Source organism: Dermochelys coriacea, chromosome 9, assembly GCF_009764565.3.
Source record: "Dermochelys coriacea isolate rDerCor1 chromosome 9, rDerCor1.pri.v4, whole genome shotgun sequence".
Taxonomy (NCBI): Eukaryota; Metazoa; Chordata; order Testudines; family Dermochelyidae; genus Dermochelys; species Dermochelys coriacea.
In genome coordinates, this window is record NC_050076.1 from 43,970,286 (window position 1) to 43,986,912 (window position 16,627).

The 16,627-nt window shown below is 44.5% G+C and overlaps 1 protein-coding gene across 8 annotated transcripts in view; it reads right to left on the bottom strand.

The window, feature by feature from the left end:
• Positions 1-16,627, bottom strand: part of ST6GAL1 (ST6 beta-galactoside alpha-2,6-sialyltransferase 1) — a 120,608-nt gene that overhangs the window by 101,807 nt on the left and 2,174 nt on the right. The window lies entirely within an intron of this gene.

A 16,627-nucleotide genomic window follows, 5' to 3' on the forward strand; every position in this document is an offset into this window, starting at 1 on the left:
AAAAATGAGAAAAGTCAAATTATAAAAGAGAAACAGAGTTTCCCATTGTCTAGGTATTCTATGCACTACGTACTTACGGGCTATACTTTAGGGGGTTATGGGTAGACCTTCAGAATAACTCTGGGTACCCTGGGAAAAGGGAGCAGGACAGAGCAGCACCCCCCCCACCCTATAAGTGAGTGTACCTCACACAGCACTGGACACCACTGGTTGATGCAGAAGAAGGTGCTCACCCCTACCTGCTCTGGGAAGTCCAGCACTACTACAGTTATGCAAAAAGAAAAAGGAGTACTTGTGGCAAATTTGTTAATCTCTAAGGTGCCACAAGTACTCCTTTTCTTTTTGCAAATACAGACTAACACGGCTGCTACAGTTTTGGACTACAGTTATGGACTCACTTTCCCTGGGCCTGCTCCAAAGCTCATTGAAGTCAATGAGAAGTCCTTCCATTGGATCAGCTCCCTGGTGCTCAAGGAGCGCAAAGAATAAGACTCTGGTTGGAACCTATGCAGGAGCACAAGGCCGTCTGACTTCGTATTCACCAGCACAGCGCCAGCCACAGTCTAGCACTGAACCAGCATCTACAATGTCTTCTGATACCCATGATCCAGAGCACACTTTCACAGGGATAATTGCCTTCAAATAACAAGAACAGTTATCTCTATGGACATTATGGAGAGGATGGTTTTTAAAAGCCCTGCAGAGGTAACATTAGTTCTATAGTTAGATTTATGTTCTGTGGTTGTCGCAGTAGCGTACAGGCATATTTTAGTTACTAGCTATTTGGCAGCTGCAGGTTCCCAAAAGAAATAAACATTGCCAGCATAATTTTGGCAGGGCACAATTTGGCAGAGCAATCAAATTCTGCATTTGCATATTTCCACTGTACCGAGACAAGTTCTCATTGCCTGTGGAGGAGAGAAGGAGAGAGGTTATGTCTCCTTTCCCTCCCTGCTGCCTCAGTGGGGGAGCAGTGGTGCCATCCTGCCATCTGCCAGTTTCTATTAGATAAAAAGCTGAGAGAAACTAAACAAATGTTTGAAAAGCCAGTGGGCAATATGAGTAAACAAGGTACCATCTTGCCTGGAACCTTCACTGGTTTCTGTGCAGACTTTACTAATGAAAGAGAAAAGAATAAAGTGCAGCAGAGAATTAAATTCAAAATTTGATAAACTTCTAACAGAGAGTTATAGACTTGGGAGACATCCAGGCCTCTGCAGCAGCTTGCCATGCCAGAGGCAAGTATTGGAGAGGTGATGGCTAACCTGATTAGAGAAAACGAGCCACTTAGTAGCTACAAAGAATCAAACCCCAAAGTCACTGAATTAGATGAAGAAAATGAATCAGCAAACTCAATTGTTTATTTTGAGAATGGGCTTCCTAGAGCTCACAGAGCCAAATTATATTTAATGTCTGAGATCTGCAGACAAAATGCACGTTTGAACACCTATATTTGCAAGGGCAACTACCTACCACAATTGCACACGTATATCCAGCATGCAGGTATCTAAGTACCTATTTGCACACACAAATGTACAAGTCATGTATGCAACTGTGGTAAGTATACAAATTCGCACACCTATCTGTGAGCACAAACATCTTTTTTTTAAATCTGACCTTTAAACAAGAGGTGGAAAGTGTCCCTGTTCTGGGCCAAGGTGCTCGAAGCACCACAGGACTGGCAGAAGTACTCTGAGAAAAAAAGAGGCTTACACACAGCTGTGAGTTATTGGCTTTATTGAAGGTTAGTGACCCACCCGCAACGGGGACTCCAAGCGTTGCAGTCACGGAGGCGGGGAACCCAGCACACTGGAGCTTTGCCTGGGACGGAGTCCGACGGAGGGGCAGACAGTCAGCATTAATAAGCATTACACAAAAACAGCTCATGAATATAAAGTTAGGTGCTTCGTAAAGGGGGGCTTTCTACTACCTGGCAAAGGGCCATGCAAAGCAGCTGTGTCCTTCAAGAACTATCTTCTACAATAACAAAGCAGCTGTGTCCTTCAAAAACTCTCTCTATCCCACAATAACGAAGCAGCTATCTATGTCCCACAATAACCTCTCGGCTCAAGAAAGCAGAAGTTCCCTGGCTAGGCCGTAACAAAGTCTTCTGCAGTCCCTTACAGCCCTTTATCATTTATGTGGAGCAGAGCCTTCAAATGGATCCTGAAGGTGTCTGACAGCACTGTTAATAAAAAAAACCACAAGAACGAACTCATGTGCTGTCTGAAAACAATACACTGATATAGTCCCATAGGTTTGCATGGCACTTTACAGATACAAAAAAATATATTGAAAGGCACTAAAAGATGCATCCAGCGGGACTTGAAAGAAACTAGTTGCCTACTCTCGAACATTTCCCTAGCGAGTGGGGAAGCCAATCCTACCAGCTTCTGCAGAGTCTAGGCCTTTTGAAAAGCTCCGGTCCTAGAGTCTAGCCCTTTTTGTTGCAATGCTAAACTTCAGAATATAAAGGAATGTAGATCAAAGCAGTGCTGACTTCCCAAAACTGTAGGCTAACAGCCGCAGCACTTGTAACACTCACAGCTTTCCCAAACTGTAGCAGAGAGAAAGCTGACCAGAAAGCTGTGAGGACGGGTTTGAGGCATATTGTGTTCGTCTCGCTCATTAGCTCAGTAACCTAAATCAGTGTTTCTTAAATGCATCCAGCCACCACCAGATTTTCTGACAGCCTCCGAAGTGCTGCAACAATCACTGCGCTGTTACATATTAATGTCGCTTTGTAAACAAAGTAAATCATGATGCGCACTGATTCCCTTTGAAATATTACAGTTCAATACAGATAGAGCTGAACTACAAAGGCATGGGTTTTTTTTTCAAGTCACAAAGCATATTCACTGGATAATCACCTATGTTTATTTCTCACGCTACCGTAGCTCCATAAACGGCTATTGGCCAACGTCACTGTCAGGAAGATCACTACGTGGTGTTTGGGTAGGTTGAGACTGTTCATGACGGAAGGTGGAAGAGTTAAAATTGCCAGTGGATATCGGAAAGTTTTTTTAAAAATCAGTGCCAGAAAATGACTCTGAATGTGATACAGAAATGGTCCCCAAGGAGCCACCTGCTGCTAAGAAAAGCAGAACACAGAAGGAAGAAAAACTAACATTTCAGGACCAGTGGGAAATGCAGATTTGTGATTCCATTTCTGAGCAAGTTGCCGTGTGTGCTGTTTGTACGAAAGAAATGCATGAAATTAAAATGTATGCAATGCAACGTCACTACAGCATTCACACAGGGAAAGCTGAACAATACTTACCACAGTGAGTTTCAGAGGCACGAGCTGTTAAACAATGCAAAAAACAAGCTTCAAAAACAACGTCAGCTCAGAGATTTTTTTTTTCTAATAAAGCAGATCAGATACGGGTGGCTACTTTTAAAGTTGCACTACTTTTGGGGAAAGCAAGAAAACCATTCAGCAAGGGAGCATTCATGAAGAAAACTGTTCTGGCCGTACAACCAGAAAATACACCACTGAGCAACAACATGTTACAGAGGAGCACATGAGATCTGGCAAATTTTCTACAAAACAAAACAGCTGAAAAAGTCTCAGTGAGCCCTTTCTACATCCTGTGCTTGGATCAGAGCCTTGATGTCCTGAAGAATCCCAAGGTAATCATATGTGTTCACTTTTTGGACTGTGATCACCATTGTTCTTCTGAAGGTATTTTATGTCAGGTGAGCCTCAGTGATAGGCCAACTGGCAAACACATTTTTCAATGGGTCCAGGCAAGAATAGAGGAGTGCTGTGTTAGCTTTGACAATCTGTGCGGCTTGACAGTGGACAGGACAGTGCACAAGGTGGGTGCTGAACTGCTTCCAAGAAAGCTGCACTCAGCAGCTTTTTTTTTTGTTTCACTGTTTTACCCATCAAGAAGCTTCAATGAAAAGCATGGATGAGGTTGAATCCGTAGTGAAAAAGGGCATCATTGCTGTCAACACCAGCGATGTCAATGAAGGGAGATGAGCAACTTTGTGCTAAACAGGCTGTAAGACACATACGGTGCTGCTGAATTACAACCTGGTCTGCTGGCTTTGTTTCAATGACAGTGAACGGAGGCTGTTTGAGCACCAGGAAGAGCTCGTTGAGGTTCTGAACACAGTTTTGCCGGAACTGTCCCAAAAGCTACAAGATTCAGAAGCACATGGCTGTTTACTCCTTTTGAAGGAGTTTTTACCCATGATTGCTTCCTTGAACCTGGAGCTTCAGAAACTTCAGATAACGATATCTGACAGCATTGAAGTAATTAATACATTCAGGAAGACAATCATTGATATCATCCAGCCCCTACAGGAAGAAAGAGACTTTTCAGTTTTTTTTTAGGAGCTTAGTCAGTTTCTCAGCTGTCAGGATAATAATGTGCAGCGAAAGGTCAGTTTCACTGTCACTGAATACCTGAGTATCCTCTTGGAAGATCTTGAAAATCATTTAAGTGAGGGAAACTTTTTCAGTCAGTACCCCTTCGTGACCGACCCATTCAGGAATTCTGGTTGAGGCTTTTTGGCTGCAAACAAACTAACTGCCTTACAAAACAGATTAGCTTCCTTTGATTCTTCAGATTTAAGCAGTCTCAAATACCTTATTCTGTAAATGCGCAATAATGCAAGAATGAAAACATATTTCAATCAGCCTGGTATTACAGTACAGGAGTTCTGTAGTAATGTGGACCTGTTTGAGGACATCTACAAACTCCCAGCTAAAGTTGCTTTTCTGTTCTTGTCCCTCTTTTCTACTACTGTGCTGTTTGCACTGCATTTTCTGAAGAACAAATACCAAAACTGCCTCACTGATGCTAAGCTAAAAGTTTCTCTTCTAGTTTCACAGGAGACCCAGGTTTCAGAGTAGCAGCCGTGTTAGTCTGTATTCGCAAAAAGAAAAGGAGTACTTGTGGCACCTTAGAGACTAACAAATTTATTAGAGCATAAGCTTTCGTGAGCTACAGCTCACTTCATCGGATGCATTTGGTGGAAAAAACAGAGGAGAGATTTATATACACACACAGAGAACATGAAACAATGGGTTTATCATACACACTGTAAGGAGAGTGATCACTTAAGATAAGCCATCACCAGCAGCGGGGGGGGGGGGGGGGGGGGGGGGGGGGGGGGGAGGGGGAAGGAGGGGGGGGGGGAGGAGGGCGGGAAAGGGGGAAAACCTTTCATGGTGACAAGCAAGGTAGGCTAATTCCAGCAGTTAACAAGAATATCAGAGGAACAGTGGGGGGTGGGGTGGGGGGGGAGAAATAACAGGAGACCCAAGATCCTACAGACTTTCCATTGAAAGAGCTCCTGAACTTTTGCAAGTAGTCTGATCCACACAATGGATGTGTTAAAACCCAGAACTTTAATTTCATTATCACACTGTATTAGTAAAGTAAAATATAACAGGAATATGTTTGTAGTTACTACATTATTATCATTTTTATTACTGGATTGGACTGGGTTTTTTTGCCTGTGAAAGAGAATTTTTTTGACATATTTGCAGATATGTTTTTTCATTATTATTTAGACTTTATTATATAAAAGCATTTTTAAATTTAGTTCAGAGTTGTTGAACAGACATCCACCTTTTACCAAAAAAGCAAAGGAAACAACAAAAAAGACAAGAACGTGCAAAGCACCTTATTTTTGTTTCTATTGTGTTTAGATGCAGTAAAGAATAGAGACAACTGTACATTATTTTTATTATTGAGTCTGCAAAAAAACAAACAACCACATAAATAAATTACCATGATTTGCACATCTAAATGTACATATTTATTTCTTTTCCCTAAAGTTAATTAAGTATTTCAGGACAAATTGTCAGAGCGGCCACCAACAAATTTGCTGTGAGGACACCTGAAAATAAAGTCACTGTTCTTGTAAGCAAGCTCAGAAAAAAAACCAGGGGATTCTGCCTAAAGAGAGCAGACAGAGAATTCCACTTGATAATCAGCCTTCCTCTCCCATGATCTAAAACAGACTGTGCATTATTCAAGTATCTGCTGAGCTCCCCAGGGTAAGATGCAGACACTGCCATGAATCCACAGAAGCAGCGGTGAAAGTAGGCTGGTATGGGCTGGTACGATGTACCGGTAAGAAGAGGCCGCCGGTACCAGCCCGGATGCAGCCGATGTTAAGTGCTTTACCATTGTTGTCCCTATTCCCCCACCCACATACATCAGCGACCCTAGCGGCAGGGCCACCAACTGGGGAGTAAAAGGGGCAGCTGCCCTGAGGGCCGGTGATTTAAAAGGACCTGGGGCTCCCGGCCACCGACGCCCCTACCACAGCAGCAGCTGGAGCCTGGGCCCTTTTAAATCACTGCCAGAGCCCCAGACAGCATGGGCCAGGCAGCGTGGATGGGCTGGCTGGGGGAGGCTGACCCGCCCAGTCCTGCCCCGTCCCTTCCACCCGAGGCACTGTTCCCCCATACTGGTAAGTCTTCTATGTTACTTTCACTCCTGCACAGAAGCCACTTTCCCAGGTGATATGTGCAGTATTTAGTAGCCAACAGCCCATTCTCCATTGCACTTTCTACAGGAGAGTGAGAAATTAAAAGGAAAAATATCTAAGAATGAAGGGGTAGAAACCGCCTAATCTGCTTTCACTGGGACAGCATGACAAAGTCCATTCTGCTTTGAATTAGGCTAACAGCTTATCCTGAGGGAGAAGGACAATAAAAGCATAAGGAGATGGTATCAAGGTATTTAGATCCTCATACAGTTAGCATTTAAATGGTCCCAACTCAGCTCTGAAGTTAACACCTTGTGGGGTTAGTAACCTTAGGAGAGGGTCCACACATTTATTGCTGCTATAAACAGGTGGAGACAGCTGTCTGTATAGCCATCTATGTACTTATATGGCTTTCTTTGCCATGGTATACTAAAGCCCAGCCTAAGTAGCTAAGAAAAACAAATACAAAAATAAACTCTTGCTCTGCCAGCTGTAGTGGAAAATCTGGACAGGTAGTGGACTTTTTTCAATATTATTTACATATAGACAGATAGATACACACACACACAGATGGGTGGGTGTGCATGCACGTGCAAGCTTGTGCACATGATATTCACAGACAGGCCAACAAGGAAAAGCTACCTGAAGAAACTGGGACTGCATTAGGTTCCACTGAAGTCAGTGGCATTTTTATTTCTTGCAGGAGTAAATTCCTTAGTCTAGGTCCAGTTCCCATTGAAGTTCTGACTATCTCAAGTGCTCACATGTATTCCTGTATTTCTCAGCTGACCCAACCCAATGGGGTGCTCAATCTAATGAATATCAGGCAAGGTACCTTGAATGGCACTCAATTTTCAAAGGGGAGTCAGCAAAAAGAGTGGAGCACTGTGGTGCTGTATTCACAGCAACCAAGTTGCTAAGTAGATGGGTTACTGCATTTTGCGCTATTGGGAGTCATTAGAGGGGGTGTGGTTTTATTCCCAGGTATACTGAATTGCTGTAAATAAGCCTGGCAGTCACAGACAGAAAGATCATCATGGCCATAACTGATAGGATGGGGCAACAGTCTTCTAGCCAGTTGCAGGGTTAGTGGGCATTTTTCAAAGCCATGGATACTTGCATATTGAATAGCATTGAGAAATCCAAAAGTAACCTGCAGCAACATTATAACCAGTGGGCAGGTGCCCTCAACAGAGGAGAGTTCCTCAATGTGCTTCAGTATCACCTTTATCTTGCCTCTCTTGAGTTTTGGCCTGCTTCTCTCCATCCAGCTGCTGTCCTCTGCATGGCACTGGAAGATGGTGCTGTTTACACTGATGGTTTGTTATTGAGTGCTGAAATGTGCAGTGTTTCATGTTAAGAAAAACAGCTTTAAATAACTGGTTTAAAGAGACACAGAATCACAGAGTTTCCAAAGTGAAATATTGAGAGAACTAGGTTCAGAGAAGGGTGATAAGAATGGTTTGAGGTCTGGAAATCACATCTTTCAATGAGAGCCAAAGGTGCTAAAGAAAAAGTTAAGAGATGCACAGTCCTACAATAATTACCTACAGGGGGAGAAGATGTGATGCTTTTTAATCTAGCAGACAAAGATGTTACAAGAGCCAAAGACTGGAAGTTGAGGTCAACAAGTTTCAAACTAAATACAATGTGCATTTTTAACAGTGAGGGCAATAAACCATTGGAACAGATTATCAGAGAAAGTAGTGGACTCTAGATTACTTCTTAGAGTCTTTAAATCAATGTCCTTCTAAAGGACATTCTAGTTCACCTGCAAGTTGATGGGCTACACACATGAATCACTGGGGAATTCTACAGCCTGCGTTATGCAGGAGATCAGATATTAGATCAATGATCCCTTTTGGCCTTGAAGTCGATGAAAATTCTGGACCTACCAATCTTGACAGCATCCCTTTCACATTCTAGTTTTTAAACTGGCACATCTGAATTTACATAAAAGGCAAGTTCAAAAACAATCACATATCCTTTACTATTGATTGGCATTGGAGCTAAATGATGCCAGCTAAGTGACACAACCTTTAAATACACATTTGGTGATGAAGACTTATATGTGAATAGAGATTAAGTAATACCAGATCTCATAAATCTGCACTTCGTCAATGATTAGACATAATCCATCCATCCATAATCTCACACTGGGAATCCTACTTTCCTCACACACATTTCCAAATTACATCATGCGATTTAGTCAGTAACAGCTACAAGTGCTTTGCTAAAATTCAGGCATTCTATCTTTTGTCCTGATACAACTTCATGTCTCAGTAAACAAGGCTAGGTTTAAATTTATGCACTGTTCCAAGGTTTGACTTAACCAAGTTAAAACAAATTTCCAAAGAAATGGTAACCTCATACATTATTATACAAAGTGTCCTTGTTGCCACAGCCTTGTCACAAACTTTGGTTGCACAGGACTTTTTGTCTTATAGGAACGTAAGGCCAACTCAAGAAAATGTTAGGTGATGTCTGAGAGATCCTAACAGACATTACAGGGAATTTGGTACATGTCCAAAGAGAGGATGGCTCTTCTTAGTCAAAGGAACAATTTTAAATTCACTTTCCTATTTAGCCAGAGAGGTACCTAGTTGGAACAAAACGTCATAAAGGCCTGTAAATAAATCCCTTGCGTCCACTGCCTGAAACTGAATTATTTCCTCAGTAAGATTGGGGGTATTTTGTCTATTAAAAAGGAGGTACCATGAAGATATATAAAAATATGGCTCTGGTTGTCTCCTTCACTTCCATAAGGGTAGAAGAGTCAAAGTGGACAGATCTAGCTTGGGAGGCACAAAATGGAGGAGCACCATCTCTGTGACACTGTCCTCCCTCTGGGACCCGCCAAGGAGCCTCTCTGTTGGAGCTCTTCTTGGTTAGTCCACCCCATTTTTTCAGGGCTATGAGGGGCTGATGCCAGGAAACTGCCATTCTCTGCAACATGCTGTCCTCCACAGGCCAAGGATATATTCCTGCCAACACTTTGGGAGTGCTACATAAGTAAAAGGAAATAGGTTATTTAACTTAGGCTCAGCACGTGTCTCCCGCAAAGCAGCAGCTTCTGATGGGCCAAGTAGCTGTGTTGCCAGTGAGGAGGAGAAGCCAGAAGAATAGCAGAGGGCTGCTCCTCCAAGATTGGAGCTTCCCTTTCCTGTTTATTCCCAAAGTCTGCAGGGTAAGGAGATAAAACCCACTCCACAGCCCCCTAAACCCTCCCACTTCTGAGGGAAAAGGAAGTTCACCTCCTAAGAATTTCCTAGGCCTTTCTCCCAAATATTTCCTTGGGAGGATACAAAATGACCCCATGTCTTTAAGAATTCCTTACCTCTTATTTAAGACCTTGGAAATACTATAGTTCCTGGAAAAGGCTACTGTATTAAGAACGGCTGTAGCACTGTAAGTATGGGGGTTTATTTCTTCCTGGACTAGAACAGATGAATCCCAATCCATTGGGACCCAGTAGCAGTTAAAGGAATTAAGCCCCTACCACATTTAAGGCATGTCTATACATAAAGTGCTCAACACATCTGGTAAAGAGGCTCTATCTGCCGGTGGGAGAGAACTCTCCCATGGGCATAATAAATCCACCTGCACGAGCAGCAGAAGCTGTGTCGGTGGGAAAATGCCCTGTGCTGGGGCTGAGGGTGAGGGGAGGGGAGAGGCAGCAAGCAGCCCATGGAAATGCTGCTACCCGGAGCACAGAGGCATCTCAGGCAATTGCCATTCATCATACAGGGTTTGTAAAAGTAGCCTCTGCATAGCCAGGCAGGAAGCACATAAAGGCTGTCAAAATTAATGGCTAGGAACTCCTTGGGTGGAGGGATACAGTGCAGAAATTTCTGTAGTCAGAAGAAACATTGTTTAGGAAAAAACTTACTGCCAGTGCAGATGGCAGAGCTTTTGTTAGTAGGAGGTCACAAAATCCTTGTGCCTTTGGCTAAAGTGCACATGGAAACTGAGGATTTGGAAGCTGAATTGACTGTGGCAGCTGTACCCAGTAACCCGGCATAATTATTACTGGGGAATGACTTTTTCAATATAGCTTGGGCTGTAAAGGGGTCTGCCAGCAGGAAGGAGGAATACCATGCTGAAACCCGAGAAGGAAAGGGTGAAGTTTCAGGAACTGTGGGGGGAATGGGAGAGTGCCTCTTTAATTCCTCTGCAGCAATGGGAAACAGTCTGCTACCAGCGGTGGGTGTAGTTGAGACCAGTTGCTGCTGCCCGGTGGCTAAAGGCAGCATTTCCTCCCGGGAGGAGGGGAGCACATTGCCAGTCAGTGAGAAAACTGTTCAGGTTGCGGGCTGCCAGCAGGTTGCAGCTGAGCAAGGGATAGACCTCACTCTAGTGGGCAGAGGAAGATGTGTCCTAGAGGGAAGCCCAGAGGGTGATGGAATCCTCGAGACCACTGAGGTGCGTGAGGCTGCCAGTGAAAGGACTGCCATAGTGGCTGCCAGTGAAAGGACTGTTCTGGCTGTTAGCTGTGAGCCCTTCACAGCTGAACAAACAATAGATCCCACTCTAGAGAGCACAGAAGTATGTGTCTTAGAGGGGGGGCCAGAGGGGGGAGTTGAGAAGGAATTTGGGAAAGTACGGGAATATCTCCTTACTGATTACATGGAAGGGTTTGCCCAGGGCAGAACAGTTGTTCCAGCATCTGTGCTCCCAGGCACCCCACCTGTGGCTTAGGTTTTAAGAGGGAACTGTGTAACTGACCCCTGAGGGAAGCAGTCATACAACTGACTTCTTGGGGACAGAGAGAGAGGTGGCAGATGGTATCCCAATAAGGTTCCACTTTTGCAAAATGCTGTTCCCGATGTACTTGTGAAAACGAACTCTGTCTTTTTAGTAGGATTCTCATCCTGTCTTAAAGACTTGAGTGTCAGTGAAAATGTTAATGACCCACCGGAGAAAGGGGAGGAGGAAGCCATTTCCCGGGTGGCTAACATTACTCCTGAGGGAATTATGCACCACTGTGCATGCACAAAATTCATATCCCCTGCAGATTTCTATGCTTCCCTGCAGAAAAATGACTTTCTGACAGGGAAGCAAAGGGAAGATGCAAGAACTGTCACACACCATTCCCTAGCTACGCAGGTATATCATTTCAGGCACCCTGAAGCAGCCAGCGGAGAGGTAAATCACCGCAGGGCTGGGGACACCCAGCCTGTGGCTCCTACCCTGAGCTGGGATCAGCTGCTAGTCCCGGCTAGGCTGGAGGCAGGAGAGGATTGGACTTCCTCTTCCCATGCAAGGCGTGGCTGGGGCTGCATCAGACCCACCCCCAGAAACCTCCCACAGCAGCAGGAAACTCAGCATCCTCCCCTGCTTCCTGCCCCCATAGCTCCTCAGCTGTGGGGGGGTCACTGTATGGGGAGCTGCTCCCCCATCCACCCAACCCCCATGCATTCAAACCTCCCATACCCAGACACCTCTGCCAAGCCTCGCCCCTTACGCCCAGAACCCCCTTAGCCCTCCATACCCAAACCCCACCCCACTGAATCTCAACCCCCTGCACGCAGAGCCCCTGCCTCCAGACCCCCAACCCTGTAACAAGACCACCCCCCACTGAGTTCCCGTCACTCAAACCCCCACCCTGACGAGTCCCACCGCCCTGCATCACCGAGCCCCACATCCAGACCCCCATGCCACTGACCCCCAACTAGCTGCACCAAGACCCCCACCCCACCAAGCCCCAGTCCTCCAGCACCCAGACCCCCCCCTTCTGAGACCCCCATGCCAGACCCTCCGCTGAGCCCCAACCACCTTCTCCTGGAAGCCCTTGCAGAGTCCCATTGCCCCTGCATCTGGAACCCCCCCAATGAGCCTCTGCACATCCAGATCCCCCCACTGAGCTGCCTGCACCCAGATTGTCCCACACAGAATCCTCTCACCCCACACTTGGATCCCCCCACACTTGGATCCTGCCTGGTTGAACCTGCCTGCCTGACATCTGGGGTTCCTGGTGCAGAGGGGCAGGGCCCCAGGGTGTTTCTAGGGCAGGCCCAGCCCTTGTACTATGTTAGGGTCAGATGCAGGGGAAGGGGGGCTGCAGGGTGATCTCCCACCTTCATGCAGCCAGTGGCCTGTGCTTCCCACTGCCATGCTGGAGCCTCTGCATTTATCTACTGACAAATAAAGCTGCAGAATTATGCAGAATTTTAAAATATTGAGCGCAGAATTTTAAATTCTTTGACACAGAATGCCCTCAGGAATATAAGATCCACCAAGCAGCTAAGAAAAGCTCAAGGGCCAGGCAGGAGGGTCCCACGGGCCTGATGTGGCCCATGGGCCATAGTTTGCCCACCTCTGATTTAGAGTGAGAATTTGATATTCATAACCGATCTATGTAGTATATAAAGCTTAGTTTGCGTGTTTTGTTTATTTACTAGGTAATCTGCTTTGATGCGTTTGTTATCTCTTATAATCACTTAATTACAGTTTATTATAGTTAATATAACTTAAACTTGCTGCGCAAGAAGGTATCATTTTGGATTTACATTCCAGAGAGGAGGTGCGTGCCTTAGGAACTGGGAGGTGCCCTAGCTGTGCCTCCCCATACTGAGCTGATCACAGCATCTGTAGGTAAATGCAGCTGGCTGTAAAGTGGTAAAGTGCAGGCTGGTCACAGCAGTACAGTGTAAAAGGAGCCCAGGCTGGTGGGTCGGGGGGCTCAGTGGTACCCCAGTTCCAGGTGGCACTCCAGGGGGAACCCATCACACTGGGCATTTGTCCCATTTGTTCTTGCCAACTGATCAGCTGAAAAAGAGCAAACTGGACAAATGAACATTTAAAAAAAAATGGGGTTCGACCCCAACCGGGGTGCAGAGCAATGTGGGGGGGGGGGGCAGCGCAAGCAGCAATGCCAGCTCTGCACTGGATGAGGGCTCAGGAGAGCACCTCAGCCTGAGCCAGCCCTGTGGGCAAGGGGAGAGAGAGGGGGTCGGGCCAGCCCCATGCAGGTAGACGTCGGGGAGCTTGGGCCAGCCCTGTGCATGGGAGGTCTGGGGGAGCAAGGAGGCCTTGGGCCAGCCCCACGGACAGGAGGCATGGAGGACTTGGGAGCCAGGTGGGGCCTCGGGCTGGCCCCGTGTGGTGTCCCATTTTCACTTGGGAAAAATATGGTCACCCTACTTAGATGTCCTAGTTAAGCTTGAGCACTGGAAATAGCCAGTCCCTCTTTGCATTTGCTCCACTGTACTAATTTTCACTTAGCCCTGGGTCTACCCTGCACAAAGTTAGACAATAATCTGATAGATGTGGAAGGGGATGCGAAAAAGTGTCAGGAGGAAAAAACAGATATTTTTTGTAAAATAATAATTATATAATAATTGTGTAAAATTATCAATATGATTTCCTGCTCAATTTATGAGGGATTCCTTTCATTGACTAACCTCCTCTTCTACTGTGCTAAGCAAAAGAGAAATGTCTGAGGGGAAACTAGAGAGTATAGCAGATGTAGAGCATAGTACTCCCAAATATTTAGTGCAGGTCCAGCAAAATGGGAAAGTTGGGTGCAATTTTTTTGTAAACTGACTTGTGATATGCACATTACAGCACAGATAAGAGAGTGAGTAACTCACCTTATTTAACCCTCTTTTAGCCATGAGTGTAACACATGTGGAAGAACAGAAAAGGAATATGTGCACTAGAAGTTGCATCTATTTTCAGCTATCCAAACTCATTTTCTGTAATCTGCATCTGCCACCCTTGAATAATGCCAGTGAAACTCCACTGCTATTTTTGGACAAGATGAGACGGTGCTGAATTATTTAAACAAGCAAAGATTTAAGCTGCTGCTTAAATGTGTCTTAAATTATGAATATACGCAGTTTATGCAAGGATACTTATAAAATGGAGGGCTTGAACCTTATGCTAGAAAATCTTATTTCAACAGGCAGGAAGGTTTTTCACATTTAACAATAAGACCTTTTGAAATCCTCTTTTTCACCCAGAGCTCGGAAACAATCTTTCTTTCATTACGTTCAGCAGCCATGGGATTTTTCTGACACTTGTCCCTATCAGATGCTTTGTTTTTAATGTTAGCAGTGATATCAGATTACAGCAAACGGTTATGTGGGATCATCAAAAACACTCCCTCCAATGAAACTACTGATTTCAATAATTCATCTTTCATTTTCCCAATTTGTATTCTATTGCGACTTCCCTTAAAATAGGCATGCAAGAAATGTGAACTGGATTTGGCCCTCCCAAAAAAAGTGGCAAAGTAAAGTGACAAAGAATGACAAAGATAAAAAATGTTAAATGGGTAAACGGATGTTTCTCCTAACTCTAGTCTGATTTTTAAAATAAAAATATAAAAAAATTAATCTAACAATGAAGTACCTACAGGCTACTGCAAATTGAACTATGCTAGGAATTAAATAATCAAATACATAAGTAACTCAAATGAGTGGTTTCATCTGAAAACAAAAATATGCTCCTAGGAAGGTGTGGAAGAGAACAAAGAACCAAACACACTTCCAGGAAACTTCTAGGCCCCTCATTTGACATTCTTTCATACTACTGTAATTCTGCAGGGTGGAAAAAAATCCTAGATTATCTACTCCTTTTTCTAAATGCAACAATAAAGAGCCACACAGGTTAATCGCTCCTCTACTGGTTCTGCAGCACCTAACTAAAACCCTATTCCCAGAGTAGGACTGACATCAATGGATGAGACCTGTGTGCAAAGATGTTTTGGCAGGTTGTGGCAATTATCAGTTTGGGCTCCATTCAACATCAGAGGGAAAAGGACTCAACATATAACACTGCCAGAGGCCCCCAATCCTCCCCTTCTGTTGCTCTCCCAAAAATAATACAAAAAGAAGAAGAAAAAAGGTAGTGTTAGAGGTTGTGGTAGAGATGTGAAGAGTGGAACATTACAAATGGGCATGTACAAAAGATAGAGGGGGAGGGAAAGAGAGGTAGCAGATCCACAGGAATAAATAAGCATAGCTCCATTTACAAGCTGACGTTCTGCCCCTTCCTGTTTATGCTTTTACAAAGGGGGGAGGATGGAGAAAATTTAATATATAAAATTCATTGAAAATATTTTTTTCTGAAGCTTAGAGAAAACACTTCAAGCTCCAAGTACCATCTGTCTAGTACAGCCACTAAGAAAAACGAGTTCTTCTGGTGTTTTTTCCCATCAAAACACCATTGTCACCCTCACATCACAGAATATAGTTTAACCCAACCATTCTTTTCATTAATGATAAAGCTGCAATTTAAACCAGGGCCAAAGTCTGTGATCCTCACTTGAGCAGAAAGCCCATGGGACTTTTGCTTAACTAACTATAGAAGAATTTGGCCCTAAAGGTGAATACTTTCAAAAATCTACAAGTAGTAGCAGATTTAAACCTGGACTCTCACCTTGAAGTTCAACAAATTTACAAATTCAGCCCACCCTCTGTCTGGCAACATCATATGTTCAATCTATCCGTTTGAAAACAAAATATCTGGAATATACTTATGCAGTGAAGTATTTGTACATAGTATTCTACTAACGTGAAATCTGCAAACAAAATCCAAATCTTTATGTACAAGCTTCGTAGGTGAGACCTGTTAGCAATGCATGCAATATGAAAATTAGAATCCCTATTAGTCTTCTTTAAAGAAAGGAAATTACTCCAGTACTAACAGCAGTACATACACCATTAAAGTGTTCTTCTTATATATATTGTGGGGCAAAGCCAGATGGCTATAGAAAAGTAGTGGGAGATAGATATATTAGCTCCAGGCTAAACAAACCCCTGGTACCAGGATAAGTGAAATGGCAGCTGTTCCAGGTCAACTAAGACACTTGGGGCCAATTAAGAACTTTCCAGAAGGCAGGGAGAAGGCTAAGTTGATTGGGACACCTGAAGCCAATCAGGAGCTGGCTGAAACTAGTTAAAAGCCTCCCAGTCAGTCAGGTGGGTGTGCATGTCAGGAGCTGTGGGAGGAAGTTGTGCTGTTGGAGAGGCTGAGTAGTACACACCATATCAGGCACAAGGAAGGAGACCCTGAGGTAAGGGTGAAGTGGAGCTCGAGGAAGTGAGGGCTGCTGTGGGGGAAGTAGCCCAGGGAATTGTACATGTCATGTTTCTAAAAGGTCAGCTACCATAGCTGATACTATTAGGGTCCCTGGGCTGGAGCCTGGAGTAGAGGGTGGGCCTGG